We start from the raw sequence: 24577 nt of genomic DNA on the forward strand, positions 1-24577 counted from the left end.
AAGACATGCATAAGTAGCACTTCAATGTGTTCATATCGACTAACGCATCAGTCCTCACCTTGCATTAATTATCCTCTTGTTTTCCCTCCTGAAACGTTTGTTCTTACGCAGATCACTCGAAGAGTCTCTTCCACGCTTCTGTTTTCTCCCACAGACTGTCGCCTAGCATTGCCTCCCATAGCAGGCCTCTTCGGTTCACATTATCCTTCAGATGTCGCACTGCCTTTTTCCAACTGATCTCCTTCCAGATTCTGTCCATTCCAGAGCTCTTTTACAAAGTCTTTCCAGTCCCATTCTTTTAAAATGACCAAATAATTTAAGCCTGTTTTAGTCTGCAGATCCGTGTAGGTGACTGACATGAAGGGTATCTCGTATTGTTTCGTACGTCATCCTGTCCATTCTCGGGTTTCCAAGGATCATCCATAGAAAGCACATCTCTGCCTCTTGTGTTTCTCCGAATCTTTCTTTGGTAAGTCCAACATTCTGTTTCATTGGTCTAAAGTGGTAGATAATATGACTAAATGTCATGATCTTTGCTTTGGCAGGTACTCGTATTTTCCATTTTCTGACTATGTGCGATGTACAACAACAAAATTTTGGAGAATTTTGTACCCTCTCCGTAATTTGATTCCTGATGATTTCTTTCTTCGTTGACTTACTTCCTACATATTTGAAAGCATCTTCCTCTTTCATATTTTTTCCACTACACTTTACATCCTTCATTATTTCCATCTTTCCTGCTTATTTTCATTACCTCGCCTCGTGGTAAGCTTCTTCAGCAACTCTCTGCCAGGTACTTAGCAGATCTTCCGAAATGTGCTCATTTGCTTCCCAGATCTTCTATAATGTTTCGACCCCTGCAGCAGTGGACACCAAAAGATGCTGAGAAAGATCCCAGCAGAGGGCTCGAAACGTCGAACGTTTTAGAAGAAACATGGCGCGGCGTAATAACCCAGAAGATTTTAACTTCAGTGACAACGGCCATGAAAGACTGCAGACTTTACTTATGATGCTTTCCATGACTGTATTAGAGAGCAATGCAAAGAGGACACTTCCTTGGCCAACAACTCTGCCTGTTTTAAACCATTCTGATTTCTTGAATATTTGTCTATTACAATTCAGGTATTTGTTACACATGTTTCTGAATCTAATTTGCATTCCTTCTGACAATTCCAAGCCATTCACAACTTGTCTCTTCCCTTTTGTCGGCGTCAGAAGCCTTTTCCTTATGTCTCTAACTGCGACTACGATATCATTCCCGCCGGCCGCTGGTGGCCGAGCGGTTCTAGGCGCTTCAGTCTGGAACCGCGCGACCGCTACGGTCGCAGGTTCGAATCCTGCCTCGGGCATGGATGTGTGTGATGTCCTTAGGTTAGTTAGGTTTAAGTAGTTCTAAGATCTAGGGGACTGATGACCTTAGAAGTTAAGTCCCATAGTGCTCAGAGCCATTTGAACCATATCATTCCCGAACTGGTTCAAATGGTTCAAATGGCTCTGAGCACTATGGGAGTTAACATCTGAGGTTATCAGTCACCTAGAACTTACAACTAATTAAACCTAACTAACCTAAGGACATCACACACATCCATGGCTGAGGCAGGATTCGAACCTGCGACCGTTGCGGTCACGCGGTTCCAAACTGAAGCGCCTAGAACCGCACGGCCATTTCCCGAATTCTCATTTGTTATCTACTACCTGTCTAATCGTAAATTTGGCATCTGTTCTTCTCTTAATTATGATGCTGATTTTCCATAAAATTATTTTTTCATGCGAGTAAATTTTTATGCATGGACGCAGTAATGTTCTTGCTCGGTGGTTCTCAGAGGGTGAATTGTTACCCTTCTTAAAAGTGGATTCAATAACTGCCTCCGTCCAACTATCAAGAACTTTGCCGTATATCCTTAGTATCCTCATTATTCAGTACTGCCACTGAAGTGCGATAGGTCTTGCTGCTTCGATCATTTCCACTGTGATGTCATCTACTCCAGGAGTTTTTCCATTTTTCATTTGTGATACAGCTTTCTCTACATCAAACGTGTGCAGTCCTTTTCTATCTATTTTACCTGTGATAATGTTATTTGATTCTTCTCTCTCTATTTCATTTTGTGTGTTTGTTTCATCCTGTCCTGCATATGGATTACTGAAGTATTAATTCCATACTTTTCTGATACAGCTTCCTCTACATCAAACGTTTGCAGATCTTCTCTTTCTATTTTCTCTGTGATGGTGTTATATCTTTCTTCTCTCTCTGCTTCATTATTTGTGTGTATTTCTTTCATCCTGTCCTTTATATAGATTTTGAAAGTATTCTTTCCATACTTCAAAACATCTTTTTTTTCTTCCTTCTCTTTCCCAGTACGCAATATGACAGCTTCTTGCCATCCCTAGCATTGTCCTAGACGTTGGAATTTCCGTGGACGGAGGAGGGGCTGAAGTTAACATCTATTACGCGAGGAATAGTCCAGTTTTATTGCAGGACCAAGTCAGCAGCGGCCCCGCACAGCGTTACGCAGCCGTACCGGGAAATACCACGGCGGCAGGCAGTGGGCAGCGCTTTCTACGAGGTGCCTCGGTCAGCCCTGAGGCTGGACGGGGTCACGCCGACAAAGGGCCTCTCCTCCGTGGATTTACGCCGCTGTCTTAATTAACGGCAGACCGCGCAGTAACAGGCCGGCCGGCCGGCCTGCTGGTCCCTGCTGCCCTGCTGGCCTGCTGCGCGCCCGGGATGAGTCCCCCTGCCCTCAGGTCCCGAACACACAGCACCGCCATGAACGCTAACTGTCGCGCAACCCGCGCACTGCCGGACGGTATTTGGCTGCTAATGCCGGCCGTATTTCGTAGGATGCAGTGTCCCTTAGCAGCAGTAAGCCCGCTGACCAGAATGACGTAATAAGACCCAAATGCAAAAAAATTTAAAAACCTATCCCAAACACGGGGACTAGGCACTCTCATTAAACTTTATCTGCTGCCGGGCGCAGCCCTGACCGCAAAAAATTTCGCCACAGCCGTATTGTTCAGTCACTAACATCAGCCCAAAGTTACTTTGTACTAGTTTCTTTTCTGCACTCTCTGTTGCCTGCGTTTCAATCCTTGCTTTACATGTTTTGGTTGCAGAATTTGGATAAGACCTAATTGTATTTTTATTCAAACAAGACCTCTGTTTCCAAAGTGATAGAAACACATTAAGTGCAGAGAATAAAAAGGACATTTGTCAACCATCACATCTTGTTTGAAAATGGATATATCATAAGGAACTTTAGCTAGTTGTGAGTAAACAGTTCATACGTTTACTGAAAATATTTTGGTTACAGATTTATTGTCCATTGATAGCCACTGCCCAATATTAATATTATGTCAGTTTCGGATAACTGGTCGAGGGACTTTATTCACAAAAACACAAGAGAAAAACATCCATACGTTTATTGTAAATATTTTGCTTACAGATTTATTGTCCATTGATAGCCCATCCCAAATGTTAATATTATGTTAGTTTTGGATAACTGGGCGATGGACATTATTCACCATTAATCATAAAACTGAATGAAAGTTTTTACCTTCATCATCCGCGGGAAAGCAGCAGCGTTTAGTAATAATGCAATAATAATGCCTTTCACGATCGTATGATTTAGTTGTGTGACCGGTGTCAAATACACTATTCGTTCCCTGACGTTTCGTCCCGAGCTGCGTTGGACACCGTTCGACCTGCTCCTGGCGATGATGAGTCTTGCCAACAGAAACAGCCTTTGTCAGAGTTAAAACGTAACTATCGGTTGTCGCTTGTCAGGGATAAAGACTTGTCTGTCTATCGATTCTTCAGAGCTACTGTTCGTATATAACCAAGTAACACGACTTCTTCTTTCGTGTTTAAATTATCCACGGGATTACATACTGCGATGTTTTATTGACGCTTATGCTTCCAATGTAACCCTTTCCACAAGTACCGATACCCAACATGCCGACAGAGGAGGGCGTTTGTTCTATACACAATGGAGTGTTTTACATACTTTCGTAGTTGGTCTGAAAACTGCGCTGATGTAATGTTTCTGTAATGCCTCCCCCATCTGATGAGTTACTTTTTTAATAAAGGGGAAGAAACTGTATTCTTCCAGCACTGAGTTTTATAGTTGTCCTCTGCCTTACTATTACTTGGTCGCAGAACACTATTTACTTATTTGCCCAACAGCCTTTTTTATCGATAACCAGATTCAAATTTTTTAATTGGGAATCCACATGTTTCGAAGTACAAATTCTTTTGGCTTTGTCAACAGTACATTTAACGCCACTTGTCTTTTCTTGTGGGCGATCGCTGGAGTTCTTGTGCTAGTATCCTGATATCTATCTGTATGCGCGACTTTCCCGTAAACCTTACGTTTCAATCTTCCATCAGTCTGTCTCACAACGAAAACATCCAAGGATGGTATTGCAGTGTCACCTTCCAATTCCATGGTAAATTAGATTTTCGGATTTATAAGCATATCATTTAGATAGTAAAAGAATCATTCTAAAACTTTTTACCAACTGACCAAACCATCAATGTATCATCCACAAATAGATAAAATCGTCACGGTTCGTTATTTTATTTTTCCAGAGTCGACTCTTCTAATTTTTCCAAATGAAACATAGCGATCGCATAAACTAATAGGTTGTCGATTGCGACACCGTCAAGTTGCTCATAAAATCTTCATGCCATTGGAAATGACTACAAGTAAGGCAGTGTCAGAAAAGAACAGTCAAACTCCCTGGGGAAGCATCCGTTACGTAAGTCAAAACTTTGTTAACTTCAATCGTAGTGAGTATGAAGACTATATAGAAACTCATGAGAGTATCTTCAGAAGCCAAAGCCGTGGTCCGCAAGTCTTAGAGGAGCGGAAGGTTCCGAATGATTGGAAAAAAGCACAGGTAGTCCCAGTGTTCAAGAATGGTCGTCGAGCAGATGCGCAAAACTATAGACCTATATCTCTGACGTCGATCAGTTGTAGAATTTTAGAACATGATTTTTGCTCTCGTATCATGTCGTTTCTGGAAACACAGAACCTACTCTGTAGGAATCAACATGTATTCCTGAAACAGCGATCGTGTGAGACCCAACTCGCTTTATTTGTTCATGAGACCCAGAGAATGTTAGATACAGGCTCCCAGGTACATGCTATTTTCCTTGACTTCAGGAAGGCGTTTGATACAGTTCCGCACTGTCGCCTGATAAACAAAGTAAGAGCCTACGGAATATCAGATCAGCTGTGTGGCTGGATTGAAGAGTTTTTAGCAAACAGAACACAGCATGTTGTTATCAATGGAGAGACGTCTACAGACGTTAAAGTAAACTCTGGCGTACCACAGTGGAGTGTTATGGGACCATTGCTTTTGGCAATGTATATAAATGACCTAGTAGATAGTGTTGGAAGTTCCATGCGGCTTTTAGCGGATAATGCTGTAGTATAAAGAGAAGTTGCGGCATTAGAAAATTGTAGCGAAATGCAGGAAGATCTGCAGCGGATAGGCACTTGGTGCAGGGAGTGGCAACTGACCCTTAACATACACATATGTTATGAATTGCGAATACATAGAAAGAAGGATCCTTTATTGTATGATTATATGATAGCAGAACAAACACTGGTAGCAATTACATCTGTAAAATATCTGGGAGTATGCGTGCGGAACGATTTGAAGTGGAATGATCATATAAAATTAATTGTTGGTAAGGCGGGTGCCAGGTTAAGATTCATTGGGAGAGTCCTTAGTAAATGTAGTCCATCAACAAAGGAGGTGGCTTACAAAACACTCGTTCGACCTATACTTGAGTATTGCTCATCAGTGTGGGATCCGTACCAGATCGGGTTGACGGAGGAGGTAGAGAAGATCCAAAGAAGAGCGGCGCGTTTCGTCCCAGGGTTATTTGGAAACCGTGATAGGGTTATGGAGATGTTTAGCAAACTCAAGTGGCAGACTCTGCAAGAGAGGCGATCTGCATCGCGGTGTAGCTTGCTGTCCAGGTTTCGAGAGGGTGCGTTTCTGGATGAGGTATCGAATATATTGCTTCCCCCTACTTATATCTCCCGAGGAGATCACGAATGTAAAATTAGAGAGATTCGAGCGCGCACGGAGGCTTTCCGGCAGTCGTTCTTCCCGCGAACCATACGCGACTGGAACAGAAAAGGGAGGTAATGACAGTGGCACGTAAAGTGCCCTCCGCCACACACTTTTGGGTGGCTTGCGGAGTATAAATGTAGATGTAGATGTAGGTGTAGTGCTTGAAGTTTCTTAATAAAATGACGTGAGTCTTTTGTATACATGTCAGTTTTACTAGTGTATGGCTGTAAACGAGCTGCCAGATATATTGATATTTGATATCTTGGCGAACTGATAGCAGCTTTATTACAAACTGAAGCAATGTGTCCTAGACTTCGTGCCCTAGCCAAAGTTCATAAAGCTGATCTTTCTCTGCGACCGACTGTTAGTGTTACCAACCTGTTTGTAAAACTGAACCTTTCGTAAGCTGAAGCATTTGTAAAAGACTCACGATGTTTAAGAAACTTGAAGGACTAACTTTGTCAAGTATTTCAATCTGTAAAGCATAAAGGCCCTCCTCCTCTGCCTACATATCGGTATACTCGTATAAGACTCTATGTATTTCTAGGAAGTACCAAGAGAAATACCCAGAGAAGCGTGAATACAAGACTGAAATAACGTAAAAGCCTTTGCCGACTAGCATGAAATGTAGTTTCCTGAACCCAAAATATTATCTACCATGACAACCATCCGTACAGAAAAGCCATCGTAATATGTACGCATTTGATTATTTTAAAAGGAAACCAGAAACAATGATAATGTTCCACTGAAGAGCCAACGAAACTGGTACACCTGCCTAATATAGTGAAGGACCCCCGCGAGCAGGCAGAAGTGCCGCAACACGACGTGGCATGGACTCGATCGGTGTCTGAAGTAGTGCTGGAGAGAACTCACACAATGAATCGTGCAGGACTGTCCATAAATCCGTAAGAGTTCGAGGGGGTTGAGATATCTTCTGACAACACGTTGTAAGGCATCACAGGTATGCTCAGTAATATTCCTGTCTGGGGATTTCAGCGGCCAGCGGAAGCGTTTAAACTCAGAAGAGTGTTCCTGAAGCCACTATGTAGCAATTCCCGATGTGTTGGGTATCGCATTGTCCTGCTGGAACTATCCAAGTCCTCGGAATATACCATGGATTTGAATCGATGCAGGTAATTAGACAGGATGCTTACTCATGTGTCACCTGTCATAGTCGTATCTAGACGTATCAGGGGTCCCATATCACTCCAGCTGCACACACACCGCACAACTACAGAACATCCATCAGCTGCTGACACCCAGGGTCCATGGATTTATGAGGTTGTCTCCATATCCGTACTCATCCATCCACTCGATTCAATTTGAAACGAGGCTCGCCCGACTAGGCAACATGTTTCCAGTCACCAACAGTCCATTGTCGGTGTTGACGGGTCCAGGCGAGGTGTAACGCCCTGTGTCGTGGAGTCATCAAGGGTACACGAGTGGGCCTTCAGCTCCAAAAGCCCAAACTGATGATGTTTCGTTGAGTGGTTCGTACACTAACACTTGTCAATGGCCCATATTGAAACCTGCAGCGACTTACGGAAGGGTTGCATTTCTGTCCCGTTGAACGATTTTCTTCAGTCGTCGTTGATCCCGTTCTTGCAGAATCTTTTCCCGGCCGCAGCAATGTCGGAAATTTGATGTTTCATCGGATTCCTGGTATTCACGGTACACTGGTGAAATGGCCGTACGGGAAAATCCACAGTTCATCGCAACCTCGGAGATGCTGCGACCCATCGCTCGTACGTCGGCTATAAAAACACTTTCTAACTCACTTAAATCTTGAAAACCTGCCATTGTAGCAGCAGTAACCGATCTAACAACTGCGCCAGACACTTCTTGTCTTATACAGGCGTTGCCGCCCTCAGCGCTGTGTTCTGACTGTTTACATATCTCTGTATCTGAATACGCAAGCCTGTACCAGTTTCTTCGGCGCTTCAGCGTATATGAACAGTGGTTCTGTAGACTCGATGCATATGTTCTTATCCTTGAAAAGCGACAATCGGTAGTCAAGTTTTTTCTCTGACAAAGATTGTTTCTGATGATCACGTGTAAGCTCGATCACGTCCATTTTACACAGTATTTATATCGTTCTCCTACCGCCGACTCGTCATCGCCAGGAGCACCGCTGAAGGTGTCATGACGGAAACATCAGGGATCGAAAAGTTTCTTGTATCACGACGGTTACAATACGTTAGTTAGTCCAGTCTTAGAGTATTGTTCTTCTGTATGGGACCTTTACCAGTTAGGTCTGATTCAAGAAACTGAGAAAGTCCAAAGAAAAGCGTCAAGATTCGTGACTGGTCCATTTAGCCATCGCGAGAGCGTTACAAATCTCATAGAAAGTTTGAAGTGGGACACACTTGCAGATAGACGACGCGCTAAACAGAAGGGGCTGCTCACTAAATTCCGAAATCCAATCTTCACCGAGGATGTAGAGCATATATTATTACCACCAACTTTCAAATCGCGTAATGATCATCAATCAAAGGTAAGGGAAATAAGAGCTCGTACTGAGGCGTTCAGACAGTCGTTTTTCCCTCGTGCGTTCCGCGAATGGAACAGAGGAAGGAGGGGGGGGGGGGGGGGGTGGGGAAGTTTGACTTTGGCGCGAATTCTGCCCTCCGCCACACACCGCTTGGTGGCTAGTAGAGTATATATGTAGATGTAAATGTACAATCTGGCAGACTAACCAGCAACGAATAAATAATGTGTTGTCTCTTACCCATTGGTGTAGTGTCGCTTGTACAGTGTTGCGGATGCAGTGTATGGTTATCGATATTTCGGTGTAAGTCGTGTGTCATCTGGGAAATTAAATCGTAAGCGCCGATTACGTGTGTGGAAAGGTGCGTTGGAGGGTAAGGGGTGAAGTATCGAAATCGATAAATCTGGTATCACTATCACGGCACCCTATTTTACATTATAAAAACCATATATCTTCTGTTTTCACTGACTCTACTGTCTAGTCCTTTTGGCCATATATTTCACACATATATAATATGAATACATGAATTGCACCTTATCGAAATAGTTTAAGTGCCACTTTCCTCGGACATCTGTAAAGTTCTTATTTCTCCCACTGGTCACGTTTCGGACAGAAGTCTATTTTGATCCACAAAATTACTGGATCTGTACCTATATTAACTCGTTGTCGTAATTCCCCACATTCATGCATATGACAATGAGGGACACCATGTTCGTCTGCATAAACCATATTTGTAAAAAGAGACAGAAGTCAACACAATATCGAGCTAAAACGTAAAAAACGCATAAAATACATCACGTCATGTGAACAGCTAATGACTTTCTATCCATATGATGGCAATGAAACATCTATTTTCTCTGTACTCGAAATGTCATGGTTGTGTGTCTTGTCTTTATTCCTGTTATTATTGCGCTGGATTGCTCCTCCCAGTCTGAGTTTCAGCCAGTTAAGACCATAGCTCGTACACAGACATACTACGTCTCAATAAAATATTCTAGGGCTTCCGGCCGCGTCAGATGGTTAAAATCCCACGAGCTTTCGACCGAGCTCTTCTCAATCATTGTCAAGTGGTAAGAATGACTGCTGTGACGCCGTGGCATCGTCGTTTTATAACCGCACTGCTGGCTGTGACGTCACTACTGCTCTCTTGTTCGCCATATATGGTAATGTTTTCATCCCGCGTCCGTCGCGCCCGTTTAACCTCGCGATGGGCAGGTCCCAGGCTGTGCTGGGCTCAAATCACTGTTCTTGTTGATGGTGTTTTCAGAGGATTTTATTTCAATAGCTTCTTTTATGACGAAATCCCAAATCCCTTCGTCCTCATAACGAAAGGTGTTTCTGAGGCGTGTTCTGCCACGAATGATTTTTTATGGATAGAGTAGTCGTAAGCACCTCTCGTGTTCCGTCCGGCGTTGCTTCACAGTGCGTAATGTTTTGCCAACATAGTAGCAGCCACACTAAAGTTGTATTTTGTACACTCCAGGCGTTCTAAGCCCTAGATCGTCCTTCACAGGCCTCATGAGCTGTCGAATTTTTCCTGGGGGCCTGAACACCAATTAAATGTTATATCTTTTCAGGAGCCAGCTAAACTTTACCGACACTGTACCACAGAAATGCAAAAACACAAGTTTCTTGCTTTCTTCTTCGGTGTTGTTCTCTTCTCTGTTGGTGTGTTTCTTGCGTGTCACACCAGATATAGCCTGTGACACCTGTCCGTGGCTGCACCCGTTTTCCCGGAAGTCTTTTCGGAGATGGCTCAGTTCTAGTGGCAGACTTTCTGCGTGTGAGACGACTTTAGCACCTCAGCCACAGTGTCTACAGGAAACCGACACGCACAGATCGATATCTGTACGCTCTCAGCCACCACCATCTGGCACAAAAACGTAGCGTTCTGAACACCCTTGTCCATCGTGCTAAAGTCGTCTCAGACGCTGAAAGTCTGCCATGCAGCTACAGTTACAGTATGTGCTGAAAACGGTTTCCATGTGCCACAATGCATACGTGTACGAGCCGTAGCATGTTTTCTGAGGCGTTCACATCTATCACATCCGAACAGTGTCAATGGCAGCATGAATACGCTACTCCAGTGTCTCCCCATGTGGAATGCGCTCTGCACACACGATACTTTTGAGATGGCCCACAACCACGGGTTGAGTTCCGGTGAACGAGCAGGATATGCAACTGAACCCCTCTTCAGATCCATCGACCGCGGAAGACACGACTGACATGTGTTCTGAGGTTAGCGGCGAAGTGGGCTGAAGCACCATCGTGTTGCAGCCATATACCCCTTCGAATCCTCAATGGCACTTCTTCTAGCACGGGAGGCAAGGTCACCCGCAAGCAACGCCGATAGTTCGAGCCTGAAAGGCGACGTGGAAGCAAGACTGATCCCAAAATACGGTCGCAAATTATCCCGGCCCACACGTTTCGGCTGCACTTATGCTGATGATTCACTGACACCATGCCATCGGTTTTCTGCGTACTATACCACAGAGACTTTTATGAAAGTTGAAGATACCACTCCGCGTAAAGATGGCCTCATCTGTTACAACGCTGTATCACGTCCACTTCAAGGTGAGTTTCCAGGAAGAAGCAACATTACCAATTACTATGGCAGGAGGCAGTACTAGCGCATGACGTATGAGGGACAGTACCACTCTCTAGGAGGAAACCATGCGTACTGTAACTGTGGATGCATGGTACAATCGATATTAGCCCGCAGTCCCTGTAAGAGTGTATGATTGCATAAATAATGGTCTCTGGCATGGCAACCATGCATTTACGGACATGTGTTCATTTGACCTTTCTTGTTCCGTATCCTCCCATCGATCAAGCCCTAGGGTTCGTACACGGCGGAAAAAATCACGCTGTATATGTGGCTCCTTGTTAATATGTTGTTCTGAATTACACGAGCTGCCCAGTTATGAAGATCTTGTTCAGTAACTCCCTACCGTGTTCAACAGTCTTTTGGTGCCTCCCATCTGTTGGCGTCATTCTACAGTTTGAATTTTAATTGAATAGACTCAAATGGCTCTGAGCACTATGGGACTTAACATCTATGGTCATCAGTCCCCTAGAACTTAAAACTACTTAAACCTAACTAACCTAAGGACATCACACAACACCCAGCCATCACGAGGCAGAGAAAATCCCTGACCCTGCCGGGAATCGAACCCGGGAACCCGGGCGTGGGAAGCGAGAACGCTACCGCACGACCACGAGATGCGGGCAATTGAATAGAAATTTGCTTTCTGTTAATCTGTGATTCTCAGTCTTGACTTACATTTCACGATCCTTCAAATTATCCAACAGCTTGTCGTTGTTTGGCGACAGTTTAAAAACAATTACGACCGGTTGTATCCCCAGTTGATTCATTTCACTGTATCGGTGTTGTCCTTCTGCACAGTGACCTATTGCAATTTATTACTCTGCCAAAGCATCGAGCAATTCTGTCGCTCGTCACCTTAGTTTATGTAGGTAGTAAACTCTAAGACTTAAAATAAGAGACGCACCACGAAGAAATTATCCAAAGGGCACGGAAATCCGTAAATGTCATATATGTTTAAAAATGATTACAGTTTCAGAAAAACTGTATGTTTTAGTGAAGAGAAAAAGATTCACAAATTGAGCAATTCAATAACGCGTTGGTCTTCTTCTGGCCCTTATGCTAGCAGTTATCCGGCTTGTAAATGATTGATAGATATCGTGTCAAATTCCGTCCATTTGGTGCGTTAGGGCGACGAAATCCCGAGCTGGTTGGCCATCCCTCACCATAAAGTTCCAAACATTCTCAGTTGGGAAGAGACCTGGCGAACTTGCTGGTCAAGGTAGGGTTTGGCATGCACGAGGACAAGCAGTAGAATCTCTCGCTGTGTGCGGGCGGACATTACGTTGCTGCACAGTAAGCCCCAGATGGATTGTCACGAAGGGCATCAAAAAGGGCGTATAATATCGTCGTCGAACTATCGTAATGCAAGGATGCCGTGAATGACAACTACGGGGGCTTGCTATGACATGAGATAGCACCCCAGACCATCACGGCTCTTTGTCGGGCCGTGTGGCTGCCAACGGTCAGACTGGTATCCCATCGCTGCCCTGGGCGTGTTCTGACACTTAATAGGCCTGGAATCTCGTTGACTGAAGTAGAATTGTCTTCAGTGCTGTGCCCGACAACATCACTGAAACTAACAGTCTTTTGAGAGGGTTATCGGTCATGCATATAGCGTAACGATGGATTGATAAGTATGTGAAGGGAGTGATGGCAACGAATGTTACCAGACTGACTTCACCATCGTCATAGAGTAGCAGAAGCTGGCGAATGGTATGGTGTGCCAATACATACACTACACTATCGTTATTTCTAGCTTGTTAATGCGAGTTGCTGTGCCCTATCTTCGTGGACTATGTGGCTGTCAACAGGATAACACATTGCCCGTAAGGTATTCAGCTGTATCGAAATAAATCGTGTATGACCGCTATCCAGTGCAGCACGTTCTCAGAATCTCACATTTGTTGGTAGCATCTGGTCATGGTTTACTGAGAGAATGGGACATCAGCTATTTTAACATGAAAGTTCCTGTTCACAGAAGCACGGGAAGTCTAGAACTTTCACATGTATTGTTAATTGATGCACATCCCTCAGCAACTTGGCCTCAAAGACTACTATGCGTGGTAAAGTCTAGCATAGAGTCGAGGCAGTATGGAATGAACTATCTTTTTCTGTCATCCGAGATTAGCAGTGTTGAGCAGATGTTGCTGACATAGATTTCAGTCCCGTATACTAAATTTGGTATCTTGAATGCTCCCAAACCACCTACGAATTTAATTATGTATTCTTCTTACTATACAGTGAAATGAAATGATCATATGGCACTATTGGCCGGTAGACCCCGTCTAGGATTTTTCTGACACCTATTGCAAGTCTTTTTATTTTATGCATGCCTCTTAGGCCACCTGAGTGTCAGTGACGATGAAATACTGATGAGAAAACCACAACACCAACTCCCTGAGCGGATAAAATCTCCATTCCGGCTGGAAATCGAACAGTGTGTATTCTGCAACAATCTGTATGAGGAACAAATGGGTGGAAACTCAAAGATGTGTTGTCTCATTAGTCAGAAAAGCTGATACAGATTACATAGGCGCCAGATTTCCTTATTTATCGTCCCGTCTTTGTGGTCAGCATTGTGCATCTTGCTCTGGTTGATGAAGTGTCAATTTTAACGGAAGTATTATTGGCATCAGAGGGAGATTTGAAGCCTCTTCAACTCGAATGCTAGTCAATTTCAAATTGCAAACCTCACTTGGTCTCGCGTGAATACTCCTTTTGCGTATATGTTCCACGTAATTGCAAAGCACCCCGTTCATGTCATGAAGGTTCTGGACACTTTATTCGTCTTCTATGTTAAACAGTATTCCCTCTTATTGCAATATTTTCGTAGGTTTTTTAATTTTTTTTAACTCGTTCAGTATCTTAGGAACTGTTCGTTAAAATAAAGGATTAGTGATAACAATGATTATTACATACTGGGAAAGAAAGTATTTTAAACGAATCCAAAGAAGAATTTAAATAAAGAATTACAAATTAATTAGAGGTGCTTTTTTTATAGGGAAAATTTACCTTGTCAGAAACGCACACTTGCCTCACGTCCGTATACGACTGGGCATTTGTGTCACTTACTTACCGGCTCCGCTTTGCAGTATGAGTCTCAAGTAGCCCTTTTGCACTCTGTCATACAATAGTCAGAAGTTGGATAGAAAGCTAGTTAAAATATTAAACTAATTTGTGGAGTTTCCATCAGTATGCTGCTAGTTAAATCTTGAGTACGCATTCCTGTCTTACTTTATTTCTATCTATGATTTGCTTACTCTTGTTGCTATTACGATTTTATATACAGATTTGTGTGTGTGTGTGTGTGTGTGTGTGTGTGTTAGAATATCAACGATGGAGAAGAACACAAAAAGAACTGCGAAAAGGGTTTGCAAGAAAAAACTGGAGAGAGAGGCTACAGATGCAGAGAAATTAGTTGCTATAATGATCTGAACTTAGTTGTCTGCCATTGATCAAGAAGTGTAAGAAAACAGACCGTTTTACTTCCAATTTTTAAATAACAATTTATTATATTTTCAGTCCAGGCCTACAGTTTTGTGAGGAAGCAAATTAAACATAACCGTTATTTTAACATTTTATGACATGGCGACTGTTTGGCGCTACAATGTGTGATGTGCGTAGACCTCATCAAAAATATTGTGAAAGACAGAAATACCTGCGCAATGATGTTGTTGTGGAATTCAATCCGAAGACCGGTTTGATGCAGTTCTCCATGCTTCTCTATCTTGTGTAATCCTCGTCATCTCCCAGTAACTACAGCAACTTGTATCGTTCTGAATCTGCTTACTCTATTCATCTTTTGGACTTCCTCTACAATTTTTACCCCACACTTTCTTCCACTACTACATCGGTTACCCCTAGATCTCTCAGAACATGTCCTATCACCTAATCCCTTCTTCTAGTCATGTGGTGTAACAAATTGTATTTCTCCATAGTTATATTCAGTACTTCCTAACCAGTTACTTTATCTACCAACCTCATCTTCAGCATTCTTACGTAGCACCCAATTTCAAAAACTTCTATTTCCCTCTTGTCTAAGCTGTTTACTGTTTATATGTAACCTCTATATATATATCGTACAACACACACAAACACATTAAGAAAGACACTTCCACACACTTTGGACTGCATTCGATGTTAACAAATTTCTGTTATTCAGAAACCCTTTACTTGCCATTGCCAGTCTACATTTCATATGCTCTCTACATCGACATCGTCAGTTGCTTTGCTACCAAACAGCAAAACCCATCAACTACTTTAAGTGTCTCATTCCCTAATCTAATCTCCTCAGCGTCACCTGATTTAATTCGATTACATTTCCATTTTATTTAAAATGGGAAATGGATAGGTTAAAGTTAGATATAGTGGGAATTTGAGAAGTTCCGTGGCAGAAGGAACAAGACTTTTGGTCAAGTGAATACAGGGCTATAAACACAAAATCAATAGGGGTATTGCACCAGTAGGTTTAATAATGAGCAACAAAATAGGAGTGCGGGTAAGCTATTAAACACAGCACAGTGAACGCCTTATTGTGGCCAAGATAGACACGAAGCCCACGCCTATTACAGTAGTGGAAGTTTATATGCCAACTAGCTCTGCAGATGACGAAGAAATTGAAGAAATATATGATGAAATAAAATAAATTATTGAGATAGTGAAGGGAGCCAAAAGTATAATAGTCATAGGGAAAGAGCAAGCCGCCTGGTAGAATTTTGCACAGAGCATAACTTAATCATAGCTAACACTTGGTTCAAGAGACATGAAAGAAGGTTGTATACATGGAGGAAGCCTGGAGATAGTAGAAGGTATCAGACAGATTATATAATGGTAAGACAGAGATTTAGGAACGAGGTTTTAAATTGTGAGACATTTCCTGGGGCAGATGTGGACTCTGACCACAATCTATTGGTTATAAACTGTAGATTTGAGGAGATGGGACCTGGATAAACTGACTAAACCAGAGGTTGCACAGAGTTTCAGAGGGAGTATAAGGAAACAATTGTCATGAATGGGGGAAAGAAATACAGTAGAAGAAGAATGGGTAGCTTTGAGGGATGAAGTAGTGAAGGCAGCAGAGGATCAAGTAACTAAAAAGACGAGGGCTAGTAGAAATCCTTGGGTAACAGAAGAAATATTAAATTTAACCGATGAAAGGAGAAAATATATAAATGCAGTAAATGAAGCAGGGTAAAAGGAATACAAACGTCTCAAAAACAAGATCGACAGGAAGTGCAAAATAGCTAAGGATTGATGGCTAGAGGACAAATGTAAGGATGTAGAGGCTTATCTCACTAGGTGTAAGATAGATACTGCCTACAGGAAAATTAAAGAGACCTTTGGAGAAAAGAGAACCACTTGTATGAATATTGTGGTGTCACCGCCAGACACCACACTTGCTAGGTGGTAGCTTAAATCGGCCGCGGTCCATTTAGTACAAGTCGGACCCGCGTGTCGCCACTGTGTGATCGCAGACCGAGCGCCACCACAAAGCAGGTCTCGAGATACGGAATAGCACTCGCCCCAGTTGTACGACGACTTTGCTAGCGACTACACTGACGAAGCCTTTCTCTCATTGGCCGAGGGACAGTTAGAATAGCCTTCAACTAAGTCCATGACTACGACCTAGCAAGGCGCCATTAACCGTATCTGAAGATAGTCTTATTTGTATTATCAAGAGCGAAGTACCCCAAGGATGGAATAAAGTTAAGTATTCGAGGAGCTGCATACTTTTCTTATTAACATTCACTACTTATCCTGTTCCAGAATTCACGCCCGTCTGCGTTAGATAGCGTGCATTTCGGCCTCCTCTATCTACAAGGTGTTGCACATTTGACAACACATCATTGGCGACGAGGGAAACGGGTCTTGTTCTTTCTAATTGCTTACATTTACTTGTGTCATGGCTTCGCCAGATGTACTGTCCGAATTTTATCGCTTGCAGAATCAGCAGACGCAGGCGTTATTGGATGCCCTTGGACAGCTCGTCCAGGGTCAACGTGCCATTCAAACCGATGCGGCAGCCGCCGCTTCACCGCTACCGCAGCCACAACTTGCAGTTGCCCCGCAGTTTCGCAATTTTGACGCGGCGCACGAGACTTGGACCGAGTGGTCACGCCAGTTCTGATTTCATCTCGCCGCCTAAAGAATTCAAGGTAATGAGCGGCAGCCTCACTTATTGTCTTGTGTCAGCGTGCAAACGTACCGTGTGATAGTGAAATTGTTTCCCCGACGCGACGTAGCAACTCTGTCTTATGAAGAAATTTTGTCGGCATTGGACGACTATTTCAAAGAAACAGTAAATGTCGTTGCAAAAAGGTATACGTTCTTTCGTACAAAACGTACGGCCGGTCAAACTAATCGGGAGTGGGTTGCAACTTTGCAAGGCCTTACTAGGGATTGTGCGTTTGAATGTGACTGTGGCCTTCCTTATTCAGATACTATGGTGCGTGATGCAATTGCACAGAACGTTTCTGATGTTCGCATACGGGAAGAGATATTGAAACTAGTCAATCCCTCCCTTCAACAAGTGACAGACATATTGGATAGACAAGACACACTTGACTTTGCTCAGGAATCATTTGAAACTTCGCCAGCTGTGTGTCGCATTCACCGGCCCGCCGGGCGCGCTGCAAGGAACTGTAAACAGCCTTCGCGCACGTCCGCACAACCACGTGTCCCGCGAAAGCGAGCAAATGCAGTGCTGAAATCATGCCCGCGGTGTGCTACTAGACATTCGCGTGAACATTGCCCGTCACGCCAAGCTATTTGCTTTTTCTGTAATAAGAAAGGACATGTTCAAAGTGTTTGCTAGAAAAAGCTCAGAGCAGACACTCTTAATCATTCCAGGCCCTTTGCTTCGCGCCGGAATCGAAGCAAGGACACTCAGACTCGTGGAACTTCCCCCATGGACATTCATGTAGTTAATTCCACTTCGTCCAGTGCCACGTTCTCTAACAGTGACTGTGTTCGTCCCACAAAAAGTGTCCGTCGACGTCGCCGGAAATCATGTCAATTAGCAAGTGATTCTGTACCTGTATCAGTTCAAATTGCACGAGACAGTCGCTATTGTCGTCAGCAGGACAATAAACTTTTTGTAGATTTGGACTTTAATGGCAAGGTCATACCATTCCAGCTCGATACCGGAGCTGCAGTTTCATTGCTCAATCATGACACATACAAACAACTGGGCAAACCTCCGTTGCGTGCCGCAAATGTTCAGTTAAAAAGTTATTCAGGACAGCAGATCCCTGTGTTAGGACAGTGCACTCTTCTTGCAACATACAAGGGACAAACAAAACTTGTGTCATTTTACGTTCTTCGTTCTTCTACTGCAGTGAACTTGTTTGGTTTAGATTTATTTCAATTGTTTAACTTGTCTGTAGTAACTCAGGTCCTATCAGTGAACCAGACTGTGCCTTCAGACAGTGTTTCTCGTCTGTGTGAAAAATTTGCAGACATTTTTGCACCGGGCCATGGTTGCGCTAAGAACTATGAAGCACATTTGGAACTGAAAGTAAACGCGCAACCGCAATTTTTTCTAGCGCGCAATCTTCCCCACGCATTGCGTGATGAGGTCGCCGGAACATTACACGATTTAGAATCACAAGGTGTGAGTGAATGTGCGCAATGCCTCTTCCCTTTCAGCTCCGCTTCATCGCTTACGCCGTACGCGTGTTCCGTTTCTCTGGACGACGGAATGCGAACGCGCCTTTCGCCAGTTGAAATCGGCGTTGCTTTCTAATACTTGCCTTACGCCATTCGATCCCCAGAAACCCCTTTTGTTGATGGTAGATGCATCGGATTTCAGGATCGGTGCTGTGCTTGCGCACAAATTTGGCTCGCATGATCGCCCTATTGCCTTTGCGTCAAAATTGCTCTCGTCTGCGCAAAGAAATTACTCACAGATAGAGAAAGAAGCTTTGGCTCTCGTATTTGGTGTTACTAAGTTCCATGATTTCTTGTATGGTCGTCACTTTACCATCATCACAGACCACAAACCTTTGACATCGCTTTTTCATCCGAACAAGCCTGTACCTCCGCGTACAGCGCAGAAATTCATTCGCCAGTCTATTTTCCTCTCGCAGTACCACTACGATATCTTGTATCAGTCCACTGCTAAGCACGGAAACGCCGATGCGTTGTCCCGTTTGCCTGTTGCTGAGGATAAAGATTCGATTCTTCCGAACTTGCTTGCATGTTCATTGATTCGGAAACCGATGAAGTGGTCGAATCGTTTCCGATTGATTTTCGTCGTGTAGCTACAGCCACAGCTGCTGACCCTGTCCTTGCTACCGTTTTGCGTTTTGTTGCTACGCAATGGCCTTTGTCAAAGTCTCGGATCGAGGATCCGTTGGTTCGCCGTTTTTTTGCTCATAACGAGAGACTTTTTGTTCGACGTGGTGTTTTGTTGTTGCGTTCTGATAATGATCAGTCCAGAGTCGTGGTCCCACGTTCGTTACAGTCCTCTGTTTTACGGCTTCTTCACCAAGGACATTAGGGTATCGTGCAAACGAAACAACTTGCTCGTCAGCACTGTACTTGGTTCGGAATCGATGCTGCGATTACGAATATGTGTTCTTCTTGCATGGCGTGTGCCAAACAACAATCCGCACCGCCGCAGAAAGTCTTTGCATGGCCAAAAGCCACTTCCCCTTCGCAACGCTTGCACATCGATTTTGCTGGTCTATTCTGGAATGCTCGATGGTTGGTTCCGGTAGATGCCTTCAGTGATTTTCCTTTTGTTGTCCGGATGTCTTCCAGGACGTCAACTGCCACAATCCAAGTGTTGTCTGCTATCTTTTGCATTGAAGGTCTTCCGCAGACTATGGTTTCCGACAATGGCCCACAATTCATGTCCGCAGAATTTCAGTCATTCTGCAAGGCCAATGGTATTCAACATCTGACATCCGCACCATTTTCGTCTCAGTCCAACAGTGCCGCTGAACGATTGGTCAGGACTTTCAAGTCACAGATGTTGAAGTTGAAAGAGTCGCATTCTCGGGAGGACCCGTTGTTGCTCTTTTTGTCATCGTATCGTTCTCAGCCCCGAGATGGTCGCTCGCCGGCTGAGTTGCTCCACGGTCGTCCTCATCGAACCTTGATGTCTTTGCTGCACCCGTCGCATCAGGTTCCTGTGCAGCGGCAGACTTCTGCTTTTGCTCCAGGCGACGTTGTATTTTATCGCAACTATCGAGGTTCACGGCGTTGGCTCGCAGGGCGCATTCTTCGCTGCCTCGGCCCCGTGATGTATTTGATTTTGGGGGCCTCTGGTGAGGTGCGTCGGCATCTCAATCAGCTGCGCCTCTGTCGTCGCACGGGTTCTGCCGCTCCCCGTCTGCTTTCAGCGACGGTGCCGTCCGGTCAGCGCCCTGGGGACCCATCTACTGGCTCGCCTCATCCCCAGGTGTTACCGACGATGCCTTCCATTTTGCCCCATGGCGACGTGCCGCCCCAGCCGCCGCCGCCGCCGCCGCCGCCTGTTCTCCCGCCGTCGACGCTTCGCTGCAGCCGCCAAGCGCCTCCCTGGGTCACGCGCCGCCGATCGCGTCCCGTGACCAGCTGTCCTCCGGCATGGAACTTTTGCCCGCTCCGGACCACATGATGTCATCGCGCGTCGGGTACCCCGACGCAATGGAGATCGACCCTTCGGCCCCTCCTGTCTCATTACGGGCGCATACACCGCATGTTGACGTGCACCCTGGACTAGGTTTTCAGGCGTTTCCTAGCTCCCCTAGGACCGAATGGCCGGGTGCGGCTGGCACAGCCTCGCCTGTTGTTAGGCTCCCCACCTCATGGCATACGTCAACATGGGGTCCTCCCCACGGCGGGCGGAAGCCTTATAACACGACCGTTCGCCGATTTGCGGGGGAGGAATGTGGTGTCACCGCCAGACACCACACTTGCTAGTTGGTAGCTTAAATCGGCCGCGGTCCATTTAGTACAAGTCGGACCCGCGTGTCGCCACTGTGTGATCGCAGACCGAGCGCCACCACAAAGCAGGTCTCGAGTTACGGAATAGCACTCGCCCCAGTTGTACGACGACTTTGCTAGCGACTACACTGACGAAGCCTTTCTCTCATTTGCCGAGAGACAGTTAGAATAGCCTTCAACTAAGCCCATGACTACGACCTAGCAAGGCGCCATTAACCGTATCTGAAGATAGTCTTATTTGTATTATCAAGAGCGAAGTACCCCAAGGATGGAATAAAGTTAAGTATTCGAGGAGCTGCATACTTTTCTTATTAACATTCACTACTTATCCTGTTCCAGAATTCACGCCCGTCTGCGTTAGATAGCGTGCATTTCGGCCTCGTCTATCTACAAGGTGTTGGCACATTTGCCAACACATCAAATATCAAGAGCTCAGATGGAAACCCAGTTCTAAGCAAAGAATGGAAAGCACAAAGGTGGATGGAGTATATAGAGAGTCTGTGCAAGGGCGATGTACTTGAGGATAGTATTATGGAAATGGAAGAGGATGTAGATGAAGATAAAATGGGAGACATGATACTGCGTGAAGAGTTTGACAGAGCACTGAAAGACAAGTCGAAACAAGGCTCCAGGAGTAGACAACATTCCATTAGAACTACTGACAGCCTTGGGAGAGCCAGTCCTGAGAAAGCTCTACCATCTGGTGAGCAAGATGTATGAGACAGGCGAAATACCCTCAGACTTCAAGAAGAATATAATAGAATGAGATTTTCACTCTGCAGCGGAGTGTGCGCTGATATGAAACTTCCTGGCAGATTAAAACTGTGTGCCCGACCGAGACTCGAACTCGGGACCCGAGTTCGAGTCTCGGTCGGGCACACAGTTTTAATCTGCCAGGAAGTTTCAAGAATATAATAGTTCCAATCCCAAAGAGAAGCAGGTGTTGACAGATGTGAAAATTACCGAACTATCTGTTTAATAAGTCATGGCATTCAAAATACTAACACGAATTCTTTACTGATGAATGGAAAATCTGGTAGAAGCCGACCTCTGGGAAGGTCAGTTTGGATTCCGTAGAAATATTGGAACGCGTGAGGCAATACCGACCCTACGACTTATCCTAAAGGCTAGATTATGAAAGGGCAAACCTACATTTATAGCATTTGTAGACTTTAAGAAAGCTTTTGATAACGTTTACTGGAATACACTCTTTCACATTCTGAAGGTGGCAGGGGCAAAATAAAGGGTGCGAAAGGCTATTTACAATTTGTACAGAAACCAGATTGCTGTTATAAGAGTCGAGGGACATGAAGCAGTTGTTAATAAGGGAGTGAGACAGGGTTGTAGCCTCTCCCCGATGTTATTCAAGCTCTAAATTGAGCAAGCAGTAAAGGAAACAAAAGAAAAATTCGGAGTAGGTGTTAAAATCCATGGAGAAGAAATAAAAACTTTATGGTTCGCCGATGACATTGTAATTCTGTCAGAGACAGCAAAGGACTTGGAAGAACAGTTGAACGGAATGGATAGTGTCTTGAAAGTAGGATGTAAGATGAACATCAACAAAACCAAAACGAAGATAATGGAATGCAGCCGAACTAATTCGGGTAATGCTGAGGGAATTAGATTAGGAAATGAGACACTTAAGGTAGTAAAGGAGTTTCGCTATTTGGGGAGCAAAATAACTGATGATGGTCGAAGTAGAGACGATATAAAACGTAAACTGGCAATGGCAAGGAAATCGTTTCTGAAGAAGAGAAATTTGTTAACATCGAGTATAGATTTAAATGTCAGGAAGTCGTTTCTGAAAGTATTTATATGGAGTATAGCCATGTAGGGAAGTGAAACATGGACGATAAATAGTTTGGACAAGAAGAGAATAGAAGCTTTCGAGATGTGGTGCTACAGAAGAATGCTGAAGATTAGATAAGTAGATCACATAACTAATGAGGAGTTATTGAATAGAATTGGGGAGAAGAGAAGAAGGGATCGGTTGGTAGGATATGTTCACAGGCATCAATGGATCACCAATTTAGTATTGGAGGGCAGCGCGGAGGGTAAAAATTGTAGTGGGAGACCAAGAGATGAATACACTTAGCAGATTCAGAAGGATATGGGCTGCAGTAATTACTGGGAGATGAAGAAGCTTGCACAGGATAGAGTAGCATGGAGAGCTGCATCAAACCAGTCTCAGGACTGATGACCACAACAACAACAACAACATTTCCACTATCCTTGTTTTGATTTGGTTGATGTTTATCTTATATCCTCCGTTCAGTTCTGCTGCTATAGTGCCATCGTAAAACCTCAAAACCTTTTATTTCTTCTTCCTGAACTTTAATTCCTATTCCAAATTCTTCTTCGGATTCCTTTACTGGTTTCTCGATGTGCAGACTGAATAAACTTACCTTTCTTTGAAAGAGAAATCTCCGCAATTTGGTTGTTAATTGAATTTTTTCATTACGAGAGGATAGAAGGGCCATCTGTTTTAGTTGCAAAAACCAGTCAAAAGCTAAGATCACACAATTTTTTTATTCAAGGTAATCGGATTCAACAGTCTTCACTCTTTTCTTCAGGTCCTAAACATATTTTGCCGGCCGCGGTGGCCGAGCGGTTCTACACGCTTCAGTCTGGAACCGCGCGACTGCTACGGTCGCAGGTTCGAATCCTGCCTCGGGCATGGATGTGTGTGATGTGCTTAGGTTAGTTAGGTTTAAGTAGTTCTAAGGTCTAGGGGATTGATGACCTCAGATGTTAAGTCTCATAGTGCTCAGAGCCATTTGATTCTTAAACATATTTTACAGTAAAAGATGTTTATTTTTCGCTGAAAGTCGTGTACCAGATGGGTAAATCTCAGCCCATTATAAACGATTGTCATCGCTAAAACATTTAAAAAAATTTAAAAAGACACGGTACCTTGTCGAGAAGGTCATATCGATATACATACAGCTCACTGACGCTTGTTACGCGGTCATGAGGTTCAGAGTAAAATAAAAATAACTTACTACCAAAAAAAGTTTAGAAACTGAAGATGACAGGTAAGACTATTGAAACTGGTTCTCGTAAAAAAAAAAAAAAAATAAATAAATAAATAAATAAAAATAAAAAGTTGTGCGATCTTGGCTTTTGAATGGTTTTTTTTAGTGACTGTTAATTGTGCTTTAAAGCCGGAATTGTGATTGTATAAAATAAATGAACAGTTAACCGTCAAATGGCGAAAATACCATTCAAAAAATTCTATATGACTGTGGTCCGCCACCAAGAAAGACTGAATAACATCCGTGATAGGCTACAGGCCCGTCTCATACTCTTCTCGACCCATACTTCCGTTTCATGCACCTCGACTGTTATAACTGCCATCTGGTTTCTGTACAAGCTGTAAATAGCGTTTCGCTGTGCTTATTTTACACCTGCTACCTTCAGAATTTCAGTGAGTGAATTCCAGTCTATATTTTCATAAGCTT

This window comes from Schistocerca serialis, chromosome 1 (assembly GCF_023864345.2).
Source record: "Schistocerca serialis cubense isolate TAMUIC-IGC-003099 chromosome 1, iqSchSeri2.2, whole genome shotgun sequence".
Classification (NCBI taxonomy): Eukaryota; Metazoa; Arthropoda; class Insecta; order Orthoptera; family Acrididae; genus Schistocerca; species Schistocerca serialis.